Source organism: Sorex araneus, chromosome 1 (assembly GCF_027595985.1).
Source record: "Sorex araneus isolate mSorAra2 chromosome 1, mSorAra2.pri, whole genome shotgun sequence".
In the NCBI taxonomy this organism is placed as follows: Eukaryota; Metazoa; Chordata; class Mammalia; order Eulipotyphla; family Soricidae; genus Sorex; species Sorex araneus.
The window spans coordinates 264,580,944-264,594,353 of record NC_073302.1 but is presented as its reverse complement, the minus strand read 5'-3'; positions in this window follow the sequence as shown (position 1 = coordinate 264,594,353).

The following is a 13,410-nucleotide window of genomic DNA, read 5'->3' as shown; positions in this document are numbered from 1 at the left end:
AGACATGTCTATAATGGTGCAGAGTAGCCATAAAATAATACAGTGGGTAGAGTATTTGCCTTGCATGCTGATGACCCAGGTTCAGTTCCAGCACTCCGTATGCTACCTTGAGTCTGCCAGGAGTGATCCCTGAGAGAAGTGCAAGGAGTAATCCCTGAGTACTGCTGGGTGTGACCCCAAAATAAAAACACACTGTGGAGAAAGATGTATGGAAGATGGACTGATCATCAGAAGAACAATTAAAAGGATAGGGTACAATGCTCAATATTTACCTCAATGGACCCAAAAGCACTATTTCAAAAAAAACATCTGTGTCCTGCTTAGTGAGGCACCAATAAAACCTCCAAGATATGAAAATGCTTTGAATCCTCACAGAAGGTATGTACATTCCTAGTGGAATACTACTCAGTTATAAGAAAAGATAAAATAACACAGTTTACTGTTACATGAATAGAACTAGGGAGTATCATTCTGAGTGATGCCATTCTGGGGAGGGATAATCCCTCTCATATGAACGATCACTCTCTTATGTGCAATGTAAAGAAGCACATTAAGGGAACAATGAATTTCTCAAGGCAATAAATCTGGGAGAGCTGGTCTATTGAATTGTGTTTGCAGAGCAGTGGCTGGGGAAGGAAAATGGATGGATTCTTTAGAATGTTGAGGAAACTGGGAATGCTGGTTGTACCTTTGGTATCAGAATAACAAACGCATGAAGCTATCACTTGCAGTGCCTCAGTAAACATAGGAGAAAAATGTTTTTAAAGATTAATAGAGGTCAGACATAAGATAAAGAGGAGATGACACTGAATGCAAATATGACACAGATATATGGCACAGATATCTCAAGGCAAAAAACAATAATATTTGCATAAAATAAAGTATTGGGTTATAATTTCAAATTATAGAAAAACATCATTGTATCACTGTCAACCCGTTGCTCATCAATTTGCTGGAGTGGGCACCAGTAACGTCTCCATTGTGAGACGTGTTGTTACTGTTTTTGGCATATGGAATACGCCACAGGTAGCTTGCCAGGCTCCGACGTAAGGGTGAGATACTCTCAATAGCTTCTCCGGCTTTTCCAGAGGGATAGAGGAATCAAACCCGGGACAGTTGTGTGCAAGGCAAACGTCCTATCTACTGTGCTATTGCTCAATAATACAGCAAACATATATTAAGATGTCAATGCCCCAACCTAATTGCATGCCCAGTACTCTAACTCATCTTTGTATGCCAACAATTTAGTTGCAGTACTCACATACCCAAGGCTTCATTTAAGGTCATATCACATGTGCAGCTACTTTGGGCTTCATGGTTAGAAGGCTTCATGTTTGCTTTAATTTTCTCTCTTTGCAATATTGAATTTTTTAACATAGGATCCTATTGTTTCACTTGTTTTCTGGGCTCTTCACTTAAAAGCAAGATTAGGACCTGTAGTTATCACTTGTCCTCAAAAATAAACTCTTGTGAGTTCCCCCTTTTCATAATCTCCTTTACCAAGGAGTACTTTGAACAATAGTACTTTAAAATAAAACTACTACATTCACATGGTTTTAATTACAGATACAATATAAGTGGATATTTTATTTTATTTTTTTACATTTTTTATCAGTGAATCACCTTGGGGTACAGTTACAGACTTACAAACTTCCGTGCTTGCCTTTCAGTCATAAATAATCAAATACCCATCCCTCTACCAGTGCCATTCTCTACCACCAATGGTACCAGTATCCCTCCCCCACCCCCACCCCCTTTAGACCCACCCTCCCTGCCTCTATGGCAGGGCATTCCCTTATGTTCTTTCTTTCCTTTTGGGTGTTGTAATTTCAACTAGAGACATTGAGTGGCCATTGTGTTTGATCTATAGTCTATGTTTGGCTCGAATCTCTCAACCCAAGTTGGTCTTCCAAATACCCTTTACTTACTGTTCTTTTCTCCATCTGAGTTGTCTTTTCCCCCAGCATTTGAGGCCAGCTTCCAAGCCATGGAGTAGACCTCCTAGTTCTTATCTCTACTATTCTAGGCTGTTAGTGTCCCATTCTGTTACTTTATATTCCACAGATGAGTACAATCTTTCTATGTCTGTCCCTCTCTTTCTGACTCATTTCACTTAACATTATACATTTCATGTTGACCCATTTTTATGCAAATTCCATGACTTCATCTTTTATAACAGCTGCATAGTATTACATTGTGTAGCTGTACCAAAGTTTCTTTAACCAGTCATCTGTTCTTGGGCACTCCGTTTTTTTCCAGATTTTGGCTATTGCAAACAGTGCAGCAATGAACGTGCAAGTGCAGATGTCATTTCTACTATATTCTTTTGCGTCTCTAGGATATATTCCCAAAAGTGGTATTTCTGGGTCAAATGGGAGTTCAATTTCTAATTTTTTGGGGATTGTCCATACTGTTTTCCAAAAGGGCTGAACCAGTCGACATTCCCACCAGCAGTAAAAGAGAGTCCCTTTCTCCCGACATCCGTACCAGCACTGGTTGCTTTTGTTCTTTAGGATGTGGGTCAGTCTTTTTGGTATAAGATGATGTCTCATTGTTGTTTTGATCTGTATCTTCCTGATAATTAGTGATGAAGAGCATTTTTTCATGTACCTTTTGGTCATTTGAATATCTTCTTTGAGAAAGTTTCTGTTCATTTCATCACCCTTTTATTGGTATGAAAAGCTATCTTAAGGACAGTAGTGTAAGATCTGTATACAGGAGGGCAAAATTCTGTCATTTGCACCAGATCTTACCCCACTCCACACACACCAAAAAGGAGTGACTGAGTGTAGTTCCTGTTACCCAGTTGTTTATAATTTTCTATCTTATCACTATTTATTGCCTTGCACTGGGCCGACCCAAGTTCGATTCCTCCATCCCTCTCAGAGAGCCCGCCAAGCTACCGAAAGTATCCTGCCCTCATGGAAGAGCCTGGCAAGCAACCCGTGGTGTATTCAATATGCCAAAAACAGTAACAACAAGTCTCACAATGGAGACGTTACTAGTGCCTGCTCGAGGAAATTGATGAACAATGAAACTACAGTGCTACAGTCCTACAGTGACATTAGTTATTATTGTTAATGTATTATGGTGATGGGTGATAGTACAGCGAGTAGGGCATTTGCCTTGCATGTGGCTGACCTGGATTTGATTCCCAGCATCACATATGGTCCCCTGAGCATTGCCAGGAGTGATTCCTGAGTGCAGAGCCAAGAGTAACCCTTATGCATTGTGGGATGTGACCCCCCAAAGCAAAAAAAAAAAGTATCATGGTGACTAAATTGATAAGCTTTGTTGCATACATATCTGTGTTGAAGAAAATATTTCATAAAGGGTGTATGTTTATGGATAATTGGCAGTATAAGTTAAAATTGAGTTAGAAATTGAGTTTAAAAATTATGGTTCTATTCTGTTTTTGCTATCAGAGATATTTCTAAGGTTACTCTCTTGAAATTGAATGAAAAACGGAAAAATGAAAAAAATGAGGTTAATTATTAAACAGACAGCTTAGATTATATAGAACTAAGATAATAAAGCACTGTAGAACTGTCACTCTCATCCTGTTGTTCATTGATTTGCTCAAGTGGGCATGAGTAACGTATCCATTGTGAGACTTGTTGCTGCTGTTTTTGGCATATCAAATACTCTTGGTAGCTTGCCAGGCTCTCCAAGAGGGATGGAGCAATCAAAACCAGGTTGGCCAAGTTTAAGGCAAATGCCCTACCCGCTGTGCTATTGCTCTAGCACAGGATGATAAAGATGATTTTAAATTTATTCTAGGAAATAATGAAGAAATGAAAGATTCTTGAGGAAGCTTGTGTTAAATATTAATGTATGCAGCAAAATACTAACAATTTACATAAGGAAATATAGTATAGAGGTAAGGAGACTGGAAGTAGAATATTTGTATTGTATTGATGAAAGAATGCTGTGGCTAAGAGGAGTTGTAGAGCTATTAAAGATCAACTGAGCAAGTTGTATATTTGTAAGATAGAGCCAAAAGGATTTGTATTTGAATTATATATCCAATATAAAGAGATATATGGTTCATATATGAATCCTAGGATTTGGACTGAAAGCTCACTAATGATTCCATTTACTCAGACGGCTATACTGTGAATTGAAAAGGGATAGGCATAGACACCAGAAGCATATTTTGAAGGCTTTTCATCTTATTTTTTTATATTGCACATTTCATCTAAGATATATTGAAAGGTGTTTAATTATTTTACTACATTACTACATTTAACTAAAATGGATATATAATTTCAAATTTATATAAAAATAGTGTTAGTATTGTATATTTAGCTATGTTTGCTGAACAAGACAGAACTCAATAACATTTTATCTTAATTCACTTTCCAAATGAGCATGGAAATTTTTAAATGCTATTTTTATGTCGTTTAAGAGATATATTGTGCATCTATATTACATTATGGTGCAGTGAACATGGCAATATAATAAATCTTTATAATGAATTTAAAATAAATTTAAAATGAATTTAAAGAGAAACAGACTTGATTCAGGAATATGCATTTGGATTTACACATTACAGCTGCTGAGGTTTGAAAATAACCCCTCCCAAACTTTGTCAAGAATCAACTGAATATATTGGTCTAGGTTTATGTCTAGATAAAACTCTCTTCCACATTCTGTGCATTGATACTTTTTGCCAATAACATAATGATTTACTTGAAATTTTAAATGAATAAACTGTAATAAAACAGTATACACTAAGTTCAGTTTCATTCAAAAGTAAGAAAAGAGAGGAAAGCAATGCAATTTTGCTAAATACTTATTTTTAAGATATTTCACTATATAGCTTCTCCATATAGGAATATGTTTATCAAAATTATTGTAACTGTTTTTATCACTTATTTTAGAATTGACTCAGTTACTTTACCCAAGGTTCTAGTGGCAGCAGTATTTCTTTGTGCACGTCTACAGATCCATTAACATAATTATGCCATATGTGGGTTTATAGTAGGATTTAAACTGACAAGTCTAAGAAAAAAAAAGTTTAATGGCACAGTCAGAAACATAGTAATGTATGTAAGTAAGTAAAATCTAAATCCTTGCTTTGTTTTCCTTTGTTTTGTTTTTAGTATTTATTAATGTTTTTATTGATGAAAGCAAGTTATATAATAAAACCAAAGACAAGTTTGGGAAGTATATTTCTCTCATGGAAGTAAATATTTTTGAATAATAATCAGATAATTATGATCTGTTTACTTGCTCAGGACTCCAGAATTTCCCAGGAGTTTAATTAAAATTCAGGTATCAAGCCTGGTCCTAATTCTTACAATGTGAAATACAGTTGCATTTATTAGGTTGTTTTCTTAACAATAACAATCACAACCGTAAAATAAACACATTTTCTCAGACCAGACTTTAATTTGTAGAATTAGGATTGGGATGTTAGCCCTCACCCCATCCCAATCATTGTAGACACTAGTGGTCCTCAACAATTCTAGACAAACATTATGCGGCATCCCTCTTCTGAGGAAAGTGTTCTTTCTTCATTTGGCCTGGATATTTGCCACTCTGGGCACCCAGGAGTCACCATAGAGGCCAGCAGTGGCAACTTTCTTAGGTCTGCTCATGGCACATTGCTCAGGGGGATGCAATCAGCCCTTTTGAGGGAGGATGAGTAAGTGAAAGTGCAAGAAAGACACGCACTCTGGGAGCACTTCCTAAAGACCTGCTCATTTATAGCAAGCAGGGTCAAACTTATATACTATAAGGTGCTTAAGGGGCAAGAAACAAATATCTTAGGGGAATTTTCCAAAATGCACTTGCACAAAATAAGAACAAGGTAAGACAGAATGTCTATTCCTTTTGGCTGGGGCCAGTTTGCTCAACTGTCCCCTGGCATTTTTTTCTACTGAAGTTACATTTACTGGAGGATAAATGTAAGGGAAGCCAAAAAGGAAACTGTGGGCGAGGGTCTGCCTAATACTTGTCCTGTTCAAGTTATATCTCAGGGTCTGACCACAGGTGCCCTTCAACTATGCCTCAGAACCTGTCCCACAGGTATTGTCACCACAGCACTTAACTCTGCCCACTGGAAGTTCTTACATTGTTCATCCTACTGCTAATTAATTGTGAAAATACGGTTGTAGGTCAGAAACAAACTCTGAGCACTGTCTGGTGTGGCCCAGGCAACACTTCTGAAATGCTAACAAAACATGTTTGAACAACATACCTAATTTTAACTGCTCTTTTATGTTTTATATTTGCCTGAAATTCTCTATGCACATTGCCAAATAATTGGGTAACTCTATCTTCCCTCCATCTAAGATAACTTATTTTAAATATCTTTTCATTACCAGCTTCTAATATCAAAATTTTGTCTCAAGATCTCCAAATCTAACCTTGAAAATGCATTAGGAACATGCGTTGACTTTCAGAGTATCATAGGCAAAATGTCACCAAACCTCTGATACTAAAGGATATGCAATTTTAATTGCTTATGTCTTATGTAAAGTTTTCTATGATCATAGGATATATAAGGTCAAATTTTCTATGATCCCAATTTTTACTTCCACCATGGTGCTAGCCCTTGGTGCTAGCAAGACTTCCTGCTTGATAGAGTAAGACTTTACAAATACTTGTATTTTTCACTGAGAATATTTCCTAGTTAATAAACACTTGGAGGTTCAGCATGATGTACAATAGTGATTCTCAAATTTTCATCTACTTTGGTCCTGTTTTGGTGTTGTTTCTTTCTAATGCCACCACCTCTCCATCCTTCTTCCTCGTTGGACCCTTTTTAAGCTCCTGCTGTGGTCTCCCACTTACATGATTGTAGTCTGTATTCCATATGAAATTTTCCAGTAACCCATATGGCTGCAAACTGTGTAACACAGGCCTCGAATATGCTGTCAGCCAGAAAAGCACCTAAAGCAAGAGTTTATATGAAAGATATGGTGCCAGATCTGTATTAAAACCAGAGCTTTAGCACATTATGCTCTGGAATCTGACAGTACTAATATTTTATTCTCTACATTCTCATTTCAAGTAGTTAACACATGGCCCATATAAACTATATGATAAGACCAGCAAGGTAAAACAAAGGAGAATACAAAATTGAATGCAAGAAACAGGAAATAAGGAGTGAATAGAACTGAGAATTGGTTATTAACAGAAGCCATTCTTATATGGAACGATCTTAAACAGTGAAATAAATATACTTGGATGAGATTGAAATAAATTAATGATTAGCATCATCATGGGTCCACGAGAAAATGATCCATTTTTAAAGACTATAAGAACCAGAAATAACAAAATCAGATTAAGACAATTCTAATGAAAACACACGCTTTCATGCTTTATTGTCTCTCCTTTTAGAGGGATCAAAGGATAGTTGGCAAGGGAGATGAGGAAGAGAAACAACAAAAGTCAATTACAGGTTACAAAGACATTCATTCCTCATGCAAGACACATAGCTATAACTGTGTGAATTGTCAGAACTATATATACATTTTTGTGAATAATTTTATACTCAATTATATTTAACTGTCATTATAGTGTATAAAAATTGTCTGTGTCTAAAATTGCCATAAACATTGGCAAATTAAATTAAACAGAGAACCCACAGAAAGTGACAGTTATTATCTAAGTAAGAGGAGATGCAATTTTACTCTTTTAAATACAGCTCAAGGCGATATTGTGTTGGTCATATGCATAAGGCATACTGATATTTCAATATAATGTTGTTTAAAATTATATTGCATTCAGTCACTTCAGTATCATTCCTTAATCTTATCTATTCAGGATTGTTTAATATTTCTTCTGTTTGATGTATTTACTGTATTACTTCCTGCTTTTTATACATGTAGCAAACATTGTGATGTTCAACTAAATAAAATTCTCAGCATAGAAAACTAACATCTGGAAAAAACTGAGACTTTATTATTAAAACATGTATCATCATTTCTTTAAGTGCTTTATCCATTTTTTCCGAATTCATAAATTCTCTGGGCTTAAACTACTTGAAAAGCAAATATATATAGAGAGAGTTTATTCATAGCAAAGACTCTTCATACGTTACTCCATATATACAACCAAATTAGTCTTTTCAAATGTCACTATTTGATTCTCATAACAAAACCTATAATTTTACCCTCTGAAAATTTAAAAGACACTTGACTTTTTAAATAAATTAAATGTAGCTAAATGTATCATAACTTTCTATCATTACCTGCAAATCTTTTATTTTAAATTTCTCTTAAGTCATGGTACCCTGGCAAGCTACCTGTGCGTATTGGATATGCCAAAAACAGTAACAATAAGTCTCTCAATGAGAGACATTACTGATGCCTGCTCGAACAAATCTGTGAGCAACGGGATGAAAGTAACAGTGACAGTGACATGGTTTCACAATACAGAAATCACTTGTATCACTTGTAACATCTCCATTTGTCCCTGTCATGTGCTTCTGTAGACCAATAATATCTGCTCGCTCCAGGAACAGAAAGAGCCTCAAACTGTTCAATCAGGGTTTTAATGAAGAAGTCTGACCATCTAATTGGTGGGTGGCCACGTGGTCTTTTGACGTCTGGTGAAATCCAATCAGTAACAGCACTAGTCCAGCGGTCACCTCTGAATCTCATGACATGTCCGGCTCATCTGATTTTTGATGTCTTGGCAAACGAGACAGCCTCCCTGATTCCTGACCATCGACAGAGGTCGGAACTCTGCATTCCTTCTCTCACTTGATTGAGGCATGATACTCGTAGCACAGCTCTTTCAATTCCTCTTTGGGATACCCAAAAAGCGTTATCATCCTGTTTGCGTAGGTCCCAGGTCTCTGAGGCGTATGTTAGTGCAGGAAGAACGGTAGAATCGAAAAGATGTGCCCAGAGTCAGAGGTCCTTCGTCCTCTTAACCACTTCTTCGATGCTCTTGAAGGCATTCCACACTGCTCTTGTCCTCCTGCGCAGTTTTGGCTCCAAGTCATTATTCAGGTTGAGTTCTTGACCCAGCTACACATTGCTGTTGCACTCGGAGATGTTCATTCCATTGAGATCAAATGGAGTGTCAGGGACTAGTTTGTTTATCATGAGCATCGTCTTGTTGAGGTTCAGCTATAGTCCGACCTTTCCATACTCTCAATAAAGTTTGCCAGCATTTGTGCTGCTTGGCTAATGTTTGGTATAATGAGAATATCATCAGAGAAGGGGAGATGGTGTAGTGGCTGACCATCTTATCTTCACTCCAATTGCATCCCATTCCAGTCATTGAATGACATTCTTGAGGGTGGCACTGAAGAGTTTGGGTGAAATGGTATCACCCTGCCCTACCCCTCTCTTGATGTCAATGATCACTTCCTTGTAGAATGGTGAGATCTTGGTGGTGAATCCGTAATACAGCTCAAGGAGGATCTTGATGTACTGAGTTTGAATGCCCTGTTTGGCTAGGGCTTCGATGACCGCCTCAGTCTCAACAGAATCAAAGGCCTTCTTTAAATTGATGAACATTAGATAGAGTGGCATCTTGAACTGTCTCGAAACTTCAATGAGTTTGGTCACTGTGTGGATATAGTCGATCAAACTGAATCCTTTTCGTTATCCACCTTGCTTGCATGGTTGTCCTTTATCTAGTGTTCTGCCTATTCTATTCAGGATGACAGGAGTGAACAACTTGTAGACGACAGGCAGTAGGCAGATTGGGAGATAGTTGCTGATGTCGTGGATGTCTCCCTTCTTGTACAACAGAATGATCCCGCTAGCTTTCCACTGGGACAAAAGCTTGCATTCAGACAGGTAGTGTGTGAAAAGCTGAGCCAGTGCATTGATGAGTACTGGTGACAGATTCTTCAGGTGTCCAGTTCTGACCTTGTCTGGACCGGGTGCTGTATGCATCTTTACCCACGAAAGGGCGTGTCGGATTTCAGAAGGAAGGACATTAGGAACAACATATCCATCCTGTGAAATTTGGTATGTGGGCAGGTGAATAATCCTCTCCATTGCCTTTCTGGAAGATGTGATAGATCCATCAGGACTTCGGAGGTCAGTCATCTTGGTCTTGTAGTTGGTGAAGGATAGGCGAGTGTTGTGAAAACATTTCCCGGCTTCTGCCACATAGGCCAACACTGATGCTCTTCTCTCTCTCTCTCTCTCTCTCTCTCTCTCTCTCTCTCTCTCTCTCTCTCTCTCTCTATTTATTTATTTATTTATTTTTGCTTTTCTCTCTTTAATGTCTTCCTTTGTTGCTCCTCTGCACAGCTTTGTGAGTTTGGACATTAGCTTGTGGTTGCCTGAGGCTTGCACCAAACCATGTTGATGAATGAGCTCGAGGTTTTCCAAAGGCAGGTGCCTGTTTGTGGCTTTTTCACTCTGGGCATGAAATGCAGAAATATTTATGCTTTTTTAGTTTTACTTACTAAAGATTGCTAACTTGATTTGGAAAAAATGTGACATAATTATTGTTTATATGTTGGTCTTTCTTACTTCACTATATCATAGGTCATGAGGTATTCTATCATAGAAAACATATATTTTAAATATTCAATTTTGGATAAGAATTTTGGTTTATAGCCAAAATCTGGAAACAATCCAAGTGCCTGGGAACAGACGACTGGTTAAAGAAACTTTGGTACATCTACACAATGGGATACTATACAGCTGTTAGGAGAGATGAAGCAATAAAATTTGCTTATAAGTAGATAGACATGGAGAGTATCATGCTAAGTGAAATAAGTCAGAAAAAGAGGGACAGATATGGAAGGACTTCACTCATTTGTGGAGTATAAAATAACATAGCTTGAGACTGACACCCAAGCACAGTATACACAAGGGCTAGAAAGATTGCTCCATAGTTGAAAGACTGCCTCATGAGTCGGGGGAGACGGCAGCTGGAATAGAGAAGGAATCACTAAGACAACAATCGTTGGAGGGATTCATCTGGTTGGGAGATGTGTGCTGAACATAGATAAAGGAACAAACATAATAACCTCTTATTATCTGTATTACAAATGATAATGACCCAAGGTAGTGAGTATGTGGGAAAATGTGCACTGGTGAATCAAACACAGGATAAGTGTTTGATCATTTCACGTTTGTAATTCAAACATGAAAGCTTGTAACTGTATTTCATGGTGGTTCAATAAAAATAAATGGCTAGATAGAATATATAGGTATTTTAAAATTTATTATTATTATTATTATTATTATTATTATTATTATTATTATTATAGTTTAGGTAACATGTTTGGGCTGGAAAAATAGCACAGCAGGTAGGGCATTTGCCTTGCACACAACCGACCCGGGTTTGATTCCTCCGCCCCTCTCAGAGAGGCCAGCAAGCTACCGAGAGTATCTTGCGGGAGAGTATCTTTTGCGCATCACAGAGCCTGGCAAGCTACCCATGGCATAATTGATATGCCAAAAACCGTAACAACAAGTCTCACAATGTAGGTATTACTGGTGACTGCTCAAGCAAATCAATGAGCAACGAGATGACAGTGACAGTGACAGTGAATATTTATGATTTTGAGGTAAACAGTTGCCTCATAAGACTACTAAAGTTCTCAAGACCCTTTTTTAATTCCATTATTTTACCTTTATTGCCTCAATACCTTCTCCCTCCTAATTGGTAATATCAGGTTTGTTATCCAAGTCCAAGGTTTCAGTACTATTTGATACTCTCTGTTCCCCAATTTTCTCTCTCTCTATAAAACATATGAGTAGTCATGTAATATATATTCATGGATTTCTAATTTGTTTTATTATGATACACTCCAGTTCCATCCAAGTTTGAGTGGACTCCAGGATCTTCTTTTTTCTGATAGCTGCATAATACTCATATATATATATATATATTTATATATCCAAGTTGATAAACATTTTGGTTGTTTACTTGTCTTATATATTGCACAATGTGCTGCAATGGACATGGGTATACATGCATCTTTTCAAATTAATATGTGTTTGGTCTATATACCAATAAGAATCACTGGGTCATATGAAAGCTTTTTTATTGATTTCTGAGCAATTTGAATATTGTGTTTATAGAGGTTGAAGATGATGACATTCCCACCAACAATGAATAAAGGTTTGTTTTTCATAAGATTACTGCCAAAAGTGGATGTATCCAATCTTTTTGATATATGTCATTCTCACTGGTGTGGAATAAAAACTATTTTGATTTTGATTGGCACATGCATGATAATAAGTGTATAGCTAGCATGTTATGACTGCTTGCTAAACTACAAGAACAATGCTTTACATGAATTATTGCATTTCTTATTTTTTTTGGGGGGTCACACTTGGCGATGCACAGGGGTCACTCCTGGCTCTGCACTCAGGAATTACTCCTGGTGGTGCTCAGGGGGCCATATAGGATGCTGTGAATTGATCCTGGGTCGGCCACATGCAAGGCTAACACCCTACCCGATGTACTATCGCTCCAGCCCTACATTTCTTATCTAAGGGAAAAAGCAGGTGGATATTATCAGTATATTTCAGGGTTTTAGAAAATATATTAAAATAGAAAACATTTTGGGAGGAGTCAAAGAAAGAGGTCCTGGTTATGGTGCTTGCCTTTCTTGTAGCCAATTTGAGTTCCATTCTGGATACGACATATGGTCCTCCAATCCCACCAAGAGTAATTCCTGAGTGCAGAGCCAGAAGTAAGCTCTGAGAACAAGCAGATGTGGTCCAACACATGAAAAAATCACTGTATCTCTGTATCACTGTCATCCCATTGCTCATCAATTAGCTTGAGCAGGCGCCAGTAATGTCTCCATTTGTCACTGTCACATTCAGGGTCAGGAGAATGAAGCCCATTGTTGTTACTGTTTTTGGCATATTGAATATGCCACAGGTAGGTTGCCAGGCTCTGCTGTGTGAGATTATGCATCAGTCTCTTCTGAGAGCTTTGTTTTATAGTCTCTGAATCTTGGCCTTTGATGAGATTACATGGCACCAGGGGCAGTTTATGGGTGTGGCTGTCAAGCTACTGGAAGTCTGGGGATCTGGATGGAGGAGATCCAGTCCCAATCTGAGCAGGCTTGGAGATATCAGCCACAGTTCACACATACTTGGGTTCTTCTGCTGTAGGATGGCATTACTTTGCCCTCTCCCTCCTTGCCATGAGTAGCTTGTCCTGGTTTTTCCCGGAGTTTAGGCTTACCCCAGTCACACCCATCAAGGTGTTCCAGAATCTCTCCCATCCCTTTGTTTAGCTATAATCACTTCTCCATGCTCTCTTCCCAAAAAGAGTTAATCCTCGGCTTTCCCTTAATCTGACTCTGCTAATTTGTATGGTCAGACCTTCCTAGGATACTGAATTTATATAATATGAGTTAATATTGCCTTTCTCCTCTTCTTGTGCCTTTTGAATAATTTACTTTAAAGCAATGTCCTTTTTGTATGGACACGAGAAGACAATATTATGCTTTTTTAA